This window comes from Oryctolagus cuniculus, chromosome 21, assembly GCF_051225735.1.
Source record: "Oryctolagus cuniculus isolate XC-2025 breed Fujian yellow rabbit chromosome 21, ASM5122573v1, whole genome shotgun sequence".
Classification (NCBI taxonomy): Eukaryota; Metazoa; Chordata; class Mammalia; order Lagomorpha; family Leporidae; genus Oryctolagus; species Oryctolagus cuniculus.
The window spans coordinates 43,116,347-43,129,398 of NC_142887.1; the positions used below are offsets into that span (position 1 = coordinate 43,116,347).

Consider the following 13,052-nt stretch of genomic DNA (forward strand, 5'->3'; position numbering starts at 1 on the left):
CACACAAGAAACCGCAAATCAGCTGAGGCACCCAAAACAATGACAGCAAGCCAGAATTGGAGCAAGCCAACAGCTGTGCCCTGATTGAAAAAGAACCTTCCTCTTGTGCCCTGAAGTCAATATGCCAGCCTCAAAACCAAAGCTCACATCAGAAAATTCATTACAAATCATGATAAATAAGAAAAAAGAGAAAAAGCCAAAGAAATGCAAGAATCCATAATGATATTGGGGTTTTTTTTAGTTGCAAGGAAACCGGCTGTTCCCAGATTCATCCACCACTAAAGCTGACTGCCTGTGGATTTCTGACTGAATTAACCTGACAATCCCAGTGAAACTCAAGAAACCAAATTTCAGCTGAGGCACCCAAAACAAAGACAATAGCCAGAATTGGAGCACACCAACAGCTGTGCCCTATTTGAAAAAGACCATTCCTCCGGTGCCCTGAACTCTATATTGCAGCCTCAAAACCAAAGCTCACATCAGAAAATTCATTACAAACCATGATAAATAAGGGAAATGTGAAAAAGCCAAAGAAATGCAAGAGTCCTTTGTGATATTTGGCTGGATTTAGACACAAAGAAACTAGCTGTTTCCAGATTCATCCCCCCCTTCCACAGACTGACTCTGGAATTCTGATTGAATTCACCTCAAAATCGCACTCACACTCATTTTGGAGGGAATTAGAATCTGTCCCCTCAGCAGAAGCGTTCCATGTCATTTTCCAAAACACAGAAACTCATCTTGGTCGTGTTGCCTGTAGATTTCTAATCCTGAAAGGTCAATTTGCTGTGTTTTTTTTTTTTTTTCTTTCATAATGGCTACTCTCCAAAATGTTGCTTGTATTGCATCAGAATACAAAATTTGGGAATAAGAAGGCAAAACCGACTCAGACCCAGAAAACATTTAGGAAATTGGCACTCAAGAAACCACAAATCGGCTGAGGCACCCAAAACAATGACAGCAAGCCAGAAGTGGAGCAAGCCAACAGCTGTGCCCTGATTGAAAAAGAACCATCCTCTTGTGCCCTGAACTCCATATTGCAGCCTCAAAACCAAAGCTCACATCAGAAAATTCATTACAAACCATGATAAATAAGAAAAAAGAGAAAAAGCCAAAGAAATGCAAGAATCCATAATGATATTGGGTTTGATTTAGTTGCAAGGAAACCGGCTGTTCCCAGATTCATCCACCACTAAAGCTGACTGCCTGTGGAATTCTGACTGAATGAACCTGACAATCCCAGTGAAACTAAAGAAACCAAATTTCAGCTGAGGCACCCAAAACAAAGACAATAGCCAGAATTGGAGCACACCAACAGCTGTGTCCTGTTTGAAAAAGACCATTCCTCAGGTGCCCTGAACTCTATATTGCAGCCTCAAAACCAAAGCTCACATCAGAAAATTCATTACAAACCATGATAAATAAGGGAAATGTGAAAAAGCCAAAGAAATGCAAGAGTCCTTTGTGATATTTGGCTGGATTTAGACACAAAGAAACTGGCTGTTTCCAGATTCATCCCCTCTTCCACAGACTGACTCTGGAATTCTGATTGAATTCACCTCAAAATCGCACTCACACTCATTTTGGAGGGAATTAGAATCTGTCCCCTCAGCAGAAGCGTTCTATGTCATTTTCCAAAACACTAAAACTCATCTTGGTTGTGTTGCCTGTAGATTTTTTTTTTTTTTTTTTGACAGGCAGAGTGGACAGTGAAAGAGAGAGACAGAGAGAAAGGTCTTCCTTTTGCCGTTGGTTCACCCTCCAATGGCCGCCACCGCCGGCGCGCTGCGGCCGGCGCACTGCACTGATCCGATGGCAGGAGCCAGGAGCCAGGTGCTTTTCCTGGTCTCCCATGGGGTGCAGGGCCCAAGCACCTGGGCCATCCTCCACTGCACTCCCTGGCCACAGCAGAGAGCTGGCCTGGAAGAGGGGCAACCGGGACAGAATCCGGTGCCCCGACCGGGACTAGAACCCGGTGTGCCGGCGCCGCAAGGCGGAGGATTAGCCTAGTGAGCCGCGGCGCCGGCCTGCCTGTAGATTTCTAATCCTGAAAGGTCAATGCGCTGTGTTTTTTTTTTTTTTCTTTCATAATGGCTACTCTCCAAAACATGCTTGTATTGCATCAGAATACAAAATTTGGGAATAAGAAGGCAAAACCGACTCAGACCCAGAAAACATTTAGGAAATTGCCGCTCAAGAAACCACAAATCGGCTGAGGCACCCAAAACAATGACAGCAAGCCAGAATAGGAGCAAGTCAACAGCTGTGCCCTGATTGAAAAAGAACCTTCCTCTTGTGCCCTGAACTCAATATGCCAGCCTCAAAACCAAAGCTCACATCAGAAAATTCATTACAAACAATGATAAATAAGAAAAATGAGAAAAAAGCCAAAAAAATGCAAGAATCCATAATGACATTGGACTAGATTTAGTCTCAAGAAAACCGAATGTTCCCGCATTCATCCACACCTCCAGCTGATGCCTGTGGAATTCTGACTGAATTAACCTGAAAATCGTAGTGAAACTCAGTTTGGAGGGAATTAATATCTGTCACCTCAGCCAAAGTGTTCCATTTTATTTTCCAAAACACAAAAACTCACCTTGGTCGTGTTACCTGTAGATTTATATTCTTCAAATGCCTATTTGTAATGTTTTTTATTTCATAATGGCTACTCTGTCCAAACTCTTGTTTGTGTTGCGTCAGAATTACAAAATTTGGGAAGGAAGAAGGGAAAACCAACTCAGACCCAGAAAACATTTAGGAAATTGCCACACAAGAAACCACAAATCGGCTGAGGCACCCAAAAGAATGACAGCAAGCCAGAATTGAAGCAGGCCAACAGCTGTGCCCTGGTTGAAAAAGACCATTCCTCCTGTGCACTGAACTCTATATTGCAGCCTCAAAACCAAAGCTCACATCAGAAAATTCATTACAAACCATGAAAAAAAGAAAAAAGAGAAAGAAGCCAAAGAAATGCAAGAGTCCTTTGTGATATTGGGCTTGATTTAGTTGCAAGAAAACCAGCTGTTCCCGGATTCATCCACCCCTCCTAGCTGACTGGCTGTGGAATTCTGATTGAATTCACCTGAAAATCGCACTCACTCTCGATTTGGAGGAAATTAATATCTGCCCCTCAGTGGAAGGGTTCTATGTCATTTTCCAAAACCCAAAAACTCATCTTGGTCATGTTGCCTATGATTTCTAATCATGAAAACCCAATATGTTCTGTTTTTCGATTTCCTAATGGATCCTCGTTCTAAACCCTTGTTTGTATTGCATCAGAATACACAATTTGAAAAGGAAAAAGGCAAAACCAACTCAGACCAACAAAACATTTAGGAAAAAGTCGCTCAAAGTGAAAAATTGCCTGAGGCACCCAAAGCAATTACAGAAAGCCAGAATTGGAGAGAAACAACAGCTGTGCCCTAATTAAAAAAGACCATTCCTCTGGTTCCCTGAACTCCTTAAGCCAGCCTCAAAACCACAACCCACATCAGAAAATTTATTACAAACCATGATAAATAAGAAAATGTGAAAAATGCAAAAAAGAAAAAGAAATGCAAGAGTCCTTCGTGATATGGCGCTTGTTTTAGTACAAGGAAACCAGCTGTTTCCGGATTCATCCACCCCTCCCAGCTGACTGACTGTGGAATTCTGATTGTATTCACCTGAAAAGAGAGAACATTTATAAGTATATTGGGACTGTGGAACCTGTCATTTACCAATCACATGTTAGACTGAATCATAGACCAAATATAGGGAAGAAATCCTATGCATGTAAACCTTGTGGGAATTCATTCAGTATTAAATACCCTCCATCACAGCACTCATATTGTGGAAAACCCTCATGTGTGTAATGATTGTGTGGAAACCACTCACCAGAAGTCAGATCTCATTAGACATCAGAGAATTCACACAGGGTTGAAATCTTACAAATCTAATGACTGTGGGAAGTTCTTTGGCCAGAAGAAACACCTCATAAATCATCAGAGAATTCACACAGGTGAGAAACCTTTTGAATGTAATGACTGTGGAAAATCCTTTGGCCAGAAGGCAAACCTCATAAATCATCAGAGAATTCACACAGGTGAGAAACCTTATGAATGCAATTACTATGGAAAATCCTTTGGCCAGAAGGCAAACCTCATAAATCATCAGAGAATTCACAGAGGGGAGAAACCTTATGAATGCAATCATTGTGGAAAAGCCTTTGCTGAGAAATCAAAGCTCACAAAGCATCAGACAATTTGTACTGGGGGAAACCTTATGATTGCAATGACTGTGGAAAAACCTTTGCTGAGAAGTCAAACCTCAGAAAGTATCAGAGCCTTCACACCATGGAGAAAGCTTATAAATGAAATGACTGTGGAAAAGCCTTTGGTCCCATCCTTGCATACCAAGGATAAATCCCACTTGGTCTGGGTGGATGATCTTTCTGATGCATTGTTGGATTCAATTGGCCAGAATTCTGTTGCAGATCTTTGCATGTATGTTCATCAGGGAAATTGGTCTATAATTACTTTCTTTGTTGCACTTTTTTCAAGTTTAGGAATGAAGGTGATGTTGGCTTCATAGAAAGAATTTGGGAGAATCGCCTCTCTCTCAATTGTTTTGAATAACTTGAGAAGAATTGCAGTTAGTGCTTTAAATGTCTGTTAGAATTCAGCAGTGAAGCCTTCCAGTTTTGGGGTTTTCTTGGTAGTGATGGTCTTTATTACTGGTATCATTTCCATCTGGTTATGTGTGTGTTTAGGTTTTCTATATCTTTGTTGCTCAATTTAGGTAGGTTTTATGGATGGAAGGATGGTGGAAAGCCTCTTTGCTGTACTTCATAACTCATAAGATATCAGAGTATCCACACAGGGAATTTTCTACTTGACCTTTTTGTGCAAGTTATATCTCATGAAATATTAGAGAATTCACCAAGGGGAGAAATGCATGAATATAATACATGTGAATAGCCTTTGTGGTGCAAATCAGACCTCATCAAACATAAAAGAATTCTCATGGGGAGCAATTTTATGAATGTAATGACTCAGAGCCTTTTACCATAATTCAGCCCTCATTGTACATCATCAAATTCATATAGGGAAAAACTCCTTTGAAAGTAAAATCCCTTTAATTAGAAGCCATACCTCATAAGACAACAGGGAATTCACGTGGGAGAGAAACCTTATGGGTGTAATGAGTGTTGGAAAGCTCTGCCCAAATCTCTCCTTATATCAGAATGCACAACATATATATCTAATGAATGAAATAAATGTGAGAAAGTCATTTCACATAGGTAATGCCTCATAATCCATCATGGAATTTGAACAAGGGAGAGACCTTAACAATATAATGAATGTGGAAGAGCTTTTCTCCAAAATTCATGTAAGTATTGTGACAAAACCTTTTGCTGGAAATCACATCCTATCCAACAGAGACTCATGTAAAGGAGAAAGCTTATAAATATTATTAGAGTCAGAAGTCAATGGTACATCAGAGAATTGACACAGGTGGTTTCTTAGGCGTATACTGATTGTGCAAAAACATTTTCTTTATTTCAGGCTTGTATAGACACAGAATTCACAAAAGGTGATAGTCTTTGCATGCTGTAAATACAATAAAACCTTTAGCCAGAAATTAGACATCAACAGACTTCAGAGAATTCATAAGGAACAAAAGTCTATGCAATGAATTTGGAAAATGTATTTCTGTTATAAATCAGTCTTCAATTCCCATGAATAGACTCACAAATGAGAAAACATGCATGCATAGAAAAGTTTTGTACCATAAATTATCTCTAGATGGTAAACTAATATATCACACAAAAGAAATATCATGAGTGTAATGGAATTGGGAAACCCTTTGCTATAAGGCAGATTTCCAGAAAGCTTAGCAAGATTACAGAAAAGTCTCTGAAAATGTAACATGTCTGAAAGATTTGTTGGCATCACAAACTGGAGGATAGCTCAAGTGCATGTGTTTTTGTGCCTGGCATCCAAATTGATATCTCTTTTTCTTTGATGAATTCCTTGTTTATTTATTTAGCAGATTTAGAGACAAAGGATTCCTGTCCATTGATTTACTACTATATGCCCACAATTGCCATGGTAAAGTATATGGCAAAAACTGAGTGCTGGGGGCTGTGAATCTGATTCATCACTGATAACATTGAAGACATTGGTTCCTGGTTCTTATGCTGCTATGCATGGAAATGTTTCTCTAATTTCATTTTCAAATAGTTCATTGTTAATATAAAGAAATGCTTCTAATTTTTAAAATTTCATTGAAATAATTTGTGATTAATGTGTCCTAGTCATGCATTATTACAGGGTGTAGTGCAATATTTGCACACATTTATGCAGTAAAAAGTGATCAAGCTAAGCAACTACAGTTTTATTAAGTTTTTAAAGAGTTATTTATTTGAAAGACAGAGTTACAGAGAGAAGTAGCAGCAGAGAGAGAGAGAGGCCTTCCTCTGCCGGTTCACTCCCCAGATGGCCACAATGGCCGGAGCTCTGCCAATCTGATTCCAGGAACCAGGAGCTTCTTCCAGATCTCCCACTTGGGTGCAGGGACCCAAGGACTTGGGCCATCTTCTACTGCTTTCCCAGGCCATAGCAGAGAGTTGGATCAGAAGAGGAGCAGCCAGGACTAGAACTGGTACCCACAGGGGATGCTGGTGCTTCAGGCCAGGGTGTTAGCCCACTGTGCCACAATGCTGGCCCCCAAGCAACTACAGTTTCTAATTCTTCTCCATGATTTGAGACTACCAGCTCCTCTCCTTCAGTTCTTTACACAGAACCTAATATGGTTGAATGTAGTCATCTCATTATATTATGGAACACCAGAAGTTCTTTCTGCCTCTTTGATTTTTGATACCTATTATCCAATCCCCCTCTATCCCTAGCTGCTTCCCTTCTCAGCCTCTAGTAATCACAGTTCTGTGTTCAGATCCATTATTTTCTTTCACTTCCACATGTGACAAGGACCAGGTGACATTTGTGTTCCTGCTTCTGGCTTATTTCAATTAATTTAATAATATTTTGTTCTTTTTTTGTATCTAAAAGAGGTTGCCCTGTCCATTGTTTTTCACTGATGGACAGCTAGATTGGTTTCACATCCTGGCTGCAGTGAACTGTGTTATAGTGGCTGTGTTATGGGAAAATTGCTGTATCTTTGATATGCTCTCCTCCTTTCCTTCTAATAAAATTTCCTTATTCTATATAGCCAAGAGCAAGATAACTCTCACATGGTAGGTCAATTTTTATCTTAGTTTAATTTTTGTTATTTATTTGAAAGAGTTACAATAGAGGTAGAGACACAGAGAGGTCCTCCATTAGCTGGTTCGCTCTACAGATGACTACAAAGGCCAGAGTTATGCCATTCTGAAACCTGGAGACAGGAGCTTCCTCTGGGTCTCCCTCATGGGTGCATGGGCCCAAGGACTTGGGCCATCTTCTACTGCTATCCCAGGAGATAGCAGAGAGCTGTATTGGAAGAAGAGCAGCTGGAACTAGAACTGGCACCCAAATGGGATGCTGGCCCTTCAGGCCAGGGCTTTAACTCACTGCACAACAGCGCCAGCCCCAATTTTTATCCTTTTTAAGGAATGACCATACTGTTCTGCATAACATCTGTACTAACTTGTGTTTTCACCTACCATATATGGTGGTTTTCTTTTCCCATGTGCTCTCTAGCATTTGTTATTTTTTATCAGTTTGGCATAAAAATGATATAGTATTGTTCATGTTTTTGTGTATTTTGAAATCAGTTAATTTGTTTATTAAATCTTTATTATTTGAAAGGTGGATTTAGAGAGAGAGGGAAAGACATAGATAGCTTTCATCTGCTGGCTCACACCCCAGAGAGTTTCAACAGTTGAGCCTGGGGCATGCTGGAGTCAGGAGCTTCATCCAAGTCTCCCACATGAGTGGCAAGGACCTGAGTCCTTCGTCCATCTTCTGCTGGTTTCCCAGGTGTTTAGCAGTGAGCTAAATTGGAAGTGGAGATTCCTAAACTCAAAGTGGAACTCAGATGTTATGCTGGCCTCACAGATTGCAGCTTTCCCCACTTGGCCACAATGCCAGCCCCTCTATCAATTTAATTCCTCAAAAATAGCTCAGTAATGTTGGCATCTATCTCATTTTGTTTTTTCTCTGTTATTATTCAACTTATTGATGTCTTATTTTTGTTCACATTATTCCTCTCAATTGCTCTACCTGAGGTGAGTAGGGCTGCTGTGTTGCTTAAATGAAGTGTATGCTTTAGATTACTCATTTAATGAGTGCATGTCATTCACATAGCACTTCACTGAAGTTCTACTATGTCCCAAATCCTCTTCTAGGCACAGAATTTAGACCACTTTTCTCTTAGGCCCAGATCTTGCCTTTAACATACTACTTGGAATTTAGTAGCTCATGAAATCTGCAGACTGCATAAATGAATGAATATTTTGAGGGCTGTGCTTTTGTGGAGGAACTTCATAGGAGACCGAAGGAATAAAATAAATCAAAAGTATCCACAGTATATAGAATGTATACTATTTTACAAGTCACAGAGAAGAAGAAGAAGAAGGAAAGTAGTAAGACTAGAAAGTTTGTGGCAAGACTAACAGGCGCTGGTCAAGAACTTAATAAGCACATTAGGAAAGCAGTAAGGTTTCTTTTTTTTTTTTTTTGAGGAAAAGTTTTTATTTCTAGTGATGAAATTGGCTACAGAACATTATGAAAGTTTAAAAATACAAAGAGAAATTGTCTATAATTAATAGATTCAAAATTTGACAATCAGTGAATATCATTATTAGTCATTACCAACAACAGTTATTGATTTGAAAGGCAGAGTGACAGGAAGAGGGAACCACTGCTTCACTCCCCAGACACTTGCAATAGCCAAAGCTTGACCAAGCCAAAACCAGGAACTGGGAATTCATTCTGGATGTCCCATTTGGGTGCAGGGACCCAAGCACTTCTGCCATCCTCCGTCTCCTCCCAGGGTGCACACTAGCAGAAACTTGCCTCAAAGCAGAGAAGCTACCACTCAAGCCAGGCATTTGTATATGGGATGTGGGTGTGTGGTGGTGATAGCAAGCCCTCATGGATAAAAAAAAAAAAAAAAAAAAAAAAAAAAAAAAAAAAAGTTATTTCTATGCCAAGGAAATTACTCTGTAGTCTTTCTCTTATAAACTACGTATTGCTGAACCTAGATAATTTTTCCTTTATTTAACAATGACATGAAAATGTCAGTTGAGTTGGCTTTCCTGAAGACCTTGTTTCTTGAATATTAGTGGCTAGCTGAGATAAATTCTTTTCATCTCTTTCTCGCTTCGGCAGCACATGTGCTCGCTTCGGCAGCACATATACTAAAATTGGAATGATACAGAGAAGATTAGCATGCCCCTGCGCAGTAAGGTTTCTTTACCTCCCTGTAGGCTCTGCTCTCCAGAGGTGAACAGGGTCCTCTAAACCCACTTGCTGCACACACAAACACCTGAGTGTTGTATTCTCCCACAGGTGTTGGAGACTGATATGGTGTTCTGATTTATATTTACATAATGGCTAGTGACATCGGGCATATTCACATGTTTTGACCATGTACATTTCTTCTGAGAAATGTCTATTCAGATCCTTGCCTGTTTCTTCACTGTATTTTTTGGAGTTTTTCCAATTCATGTAAATGTTCTGGAAATCTGTAAACATTCAGAGTTTTAATTTTTCCTGCCATCTGTTCATTGTATCTACACTCTGATGTTTACTTTGTTGTGAAGAAGTATCTTAGTTGGATATACTCAAATGTCTCTGTTTTTATTTTTGTGACTATTGCTATTGGAATCTTACCCAAAAGCTATTGTGTGTTGACAATATTTAGAGTTTCCCTATGTTTACTTGGGTTTGGGTCTTATGATTACATTTTAATTCACTGTGAGTTCACTTTCACATAGTGTAAGAGATGTTGGAGTCTCTTTTCAGGCTTCTACATATGGATAATCAAGTTCCTCTGCACCACTTGTGAAAGAGATTCTTCTTTCTCCAGTTCATTTTAGTTCCTTTGTTAAATATGAGTTGCTGGTAGAAATTTGGGTTTATTTCTATGCTACCAAGTCTTTTCCATTGAACTATGTGTCTGTTATTATATCAGTGCTAACACTTCTTCTTCTTTTTTTTTTTTTTTGCAGTATATTTATTTGAAAGGCAGAGTTACAGAGAGGTAGAGGCAGAGAGAGAGAGAGGTCTTCCATCCACTGGTTTACTCCCCAAATGGCCACAATGGCCGGAGCTCTGTTGATCTGAATCCAAGTGTCAGGAGCTTCTTCCAGGTCTCTATGCAGGTGCAGGGGCCCAAAGACTTTGGCCATTTTCTACTTTTTTCTCAGGCTATACCAGAGAGGGGTATAAGAAGTGGAGCAGCTGGGAAACATACTGGCACCCATATGAGATGCCGGCACTGCAGACGGTGACTTTACCTGCTTTGTCATAGTGCTGACCCCTGTAATATGTCTTAAAATATGGTGTGATGTCTCCAGCTTTTTTTTGCTTTATAATATTGCTTTAGATGTTAAGCATCTCTCATGTTTCTATGTGAATTTTAGCATCATTTTTTCTAGCTCTGAGAACATCGTTGGTATGTTGATTGGGATTACATTGAATTTGCAAATTGCTTTTGGTAGTATGGATATTTTGGTATTATTCTTCCCATTCACAAACATAAGTTTTCTGTGAGACTTTCAAAAAGCCTTGACAAAAATTGGACTTTATTACACAAAAATTCATCACTTTTTGGGATCATTTAAATCCATAATTTTGCACTAATATTTGATAAATAATTAAAGACTTTGAGCATTTTAGTAGGAGAAATTAAAATATTTATCAATTTATTCAAATATTGTTTAGATGTGATATTCAAATATTGTTTAGAGCCATTGTCTATATTCCCTCTAAATTACGATCTTTTTGCTTTTTGCCTGTTAAACTTGTCCCTTGATTCAAGAACCCTTTTTAATGTAATGTAAACTGAAAATGTCATTTCATAAGCTAAAAAAAATGACAAAGAAGGAAAAAGAAGGGAGGGAGGTTGAGTATATAATTATGTTCTCCGAATTTTTTCTATAAAACATATTGAATCATTTAAAAGCTAATTAAAATTAAACTCAAAATTGGACCATTATGACCAATATTTAAAACAAGTGATTAAAAACTGTAGATGTCTTCAATTTTGATTATCATTCTTCTTTAGAATATCTGAAAGAAATCCGGCTTCTCACTTTAAAATATACCAGTGTGTTAGAATTCAGTATTAAATGACTTTGTTTAAAAGTTTTATTTAATCTATTGCTTTAAGTAGTAATACTATGGCCATTGTAAAACAAAATCCTTATCATTTTTCATAAAACAGAAAGGGCCTTTAAAACATCATCACTAAAAATATTAAGAGACCTAAAATATAACATTCTTAAAACCCAAGTGATACCATTCAAAATTTTCAAATATGCAGGGATAGTTCATGTCAAGTAACTAAATAATTGTTAAGTGTATATATGGAATAGCTTCTATAAATTCTTTTGGCAAGGGCTGGCACTGTGGCATAGTGGGTGAGGCTGCCACCTGCAGTGCTGGTATTCCATAGGGGCATCAGTTCAAGACCTGGCTGCTCCACTTCCTATCCAGCTCTCTGCTATGGCCTGGGAAACACTATAAAATGGTGCAAGTCCTTGGGCCCCTGCACCTGCATAGGAGACCAGGAAGAGGCTCCTGGCTCCTGCCTTCCAGTCAGCACAGCTCCAGCCATGGAGGCCAACTGTGGAGTGAACCAGTGAATGGAAGACCACTCTCTCTGCCTGTCCTTCTCTCTCTGTGTAATTCTGACTTTCAAATAATATAAATAAATCTTTAAAAATTCTTTTGGCAAATAGATGAAGCTACTTGTTATACATTTCAAATAAATAGCAAACATACTAGAAAAATATATTGAATAAAATTTAAGCAACTCATAGCTATACACAGAAATTTCTCACCATAACAACATAGCAACCACTAAATTTCCAAATTCAATTTTCCACAACTTAGAATCTTTAACTCCAGAAGGAGTACAAAATTGACAGAACAGTGGCCTATGTATCAGGATACCTAATGCTAATACAGAATTATCCCTGCCACAACTTACCTATGTGACCTTGAACAATTCACTTTACTTCTCTGGGCTTGGCATTTAGCATCCTCATGTGATAAAGGAGGCTTGGATAAGATCAGTTGTACTCTATCTTGAGACTTCAATGATCTCTCAGTTTCCAAACAGGCACCTTAAGGGAAAGTAAACCTTTAGATCAAAGCTTACATTTTTAAATCTAAATATATTTTATTTTTTTTTTGAATATTTATTTATTTATTTTTTTTTTTTTATCTTTTATTTAATGAATATAAATTTCCAAAGTACGTCTCATGGGTTACAATGGCTTTCCCCCCCATACCGTCCCTCCCACCCACCACCCTCCCCTTTCCCACTCCCTCTCCCCTTCCATTCACATCAAGATTCATTTTCGATTATCTTAGTATACAGAAGATCAGCTTAGTATACCTTAAGTAAGGATTTCAACAGTTTGTTCCCACACAGAAACATAAAGTGAAAAATAATAGATGATTTTTTTTAAATGATGATGAAATCAGATCAGACCTATTGTCATGTTTAATCCCAGTGAGAGTCAAGTTGGGAATTGATAGTTTCTTTTCTTTTTTTTTTTTTTTTTTAACAGAAGATCAGTTTAGTGTACATTAAGTAAAGATTTCAACAGTTTGCACCCCCATAGAAACACAAAGTGAAATATACTGTTTGAGTACTCGTTATAGCATTAAGCCTCAGTGTACAGCACATTAAGGACAGAGATCCTACATGAGGAGTAAGTGCACAGTGACTCCTGTTGTTGACTTTACAAATTGACACTCCTGTTTATGGCATCAGTAATCTCCCTATGCACCAGTCATGAGTTTCCAAGGCTATGGAAGCCCCTTGAGTTCTCCGACTCTTATCTTGTTTAGACAAGGTCATAGTCAAAGTGGAGGTTCTCTCCTCCCTTC

General features: G+C 38.7%; 1 pseudogene; it reads left to right on the forward strand.

Moving 5' to 3' along the window:
- Positions 1 to 9,322: 9,322 nt before the first annotated feature.
- LOC149119967 (U6 spliceosomal RNA) lies at positions 9,323 to 9,390 on the forward strand (annotated as a pseudogene).
- The last annotated feature ends 3,662 nt before the right edge of the window (positions 9,391 to 13,052 follow it).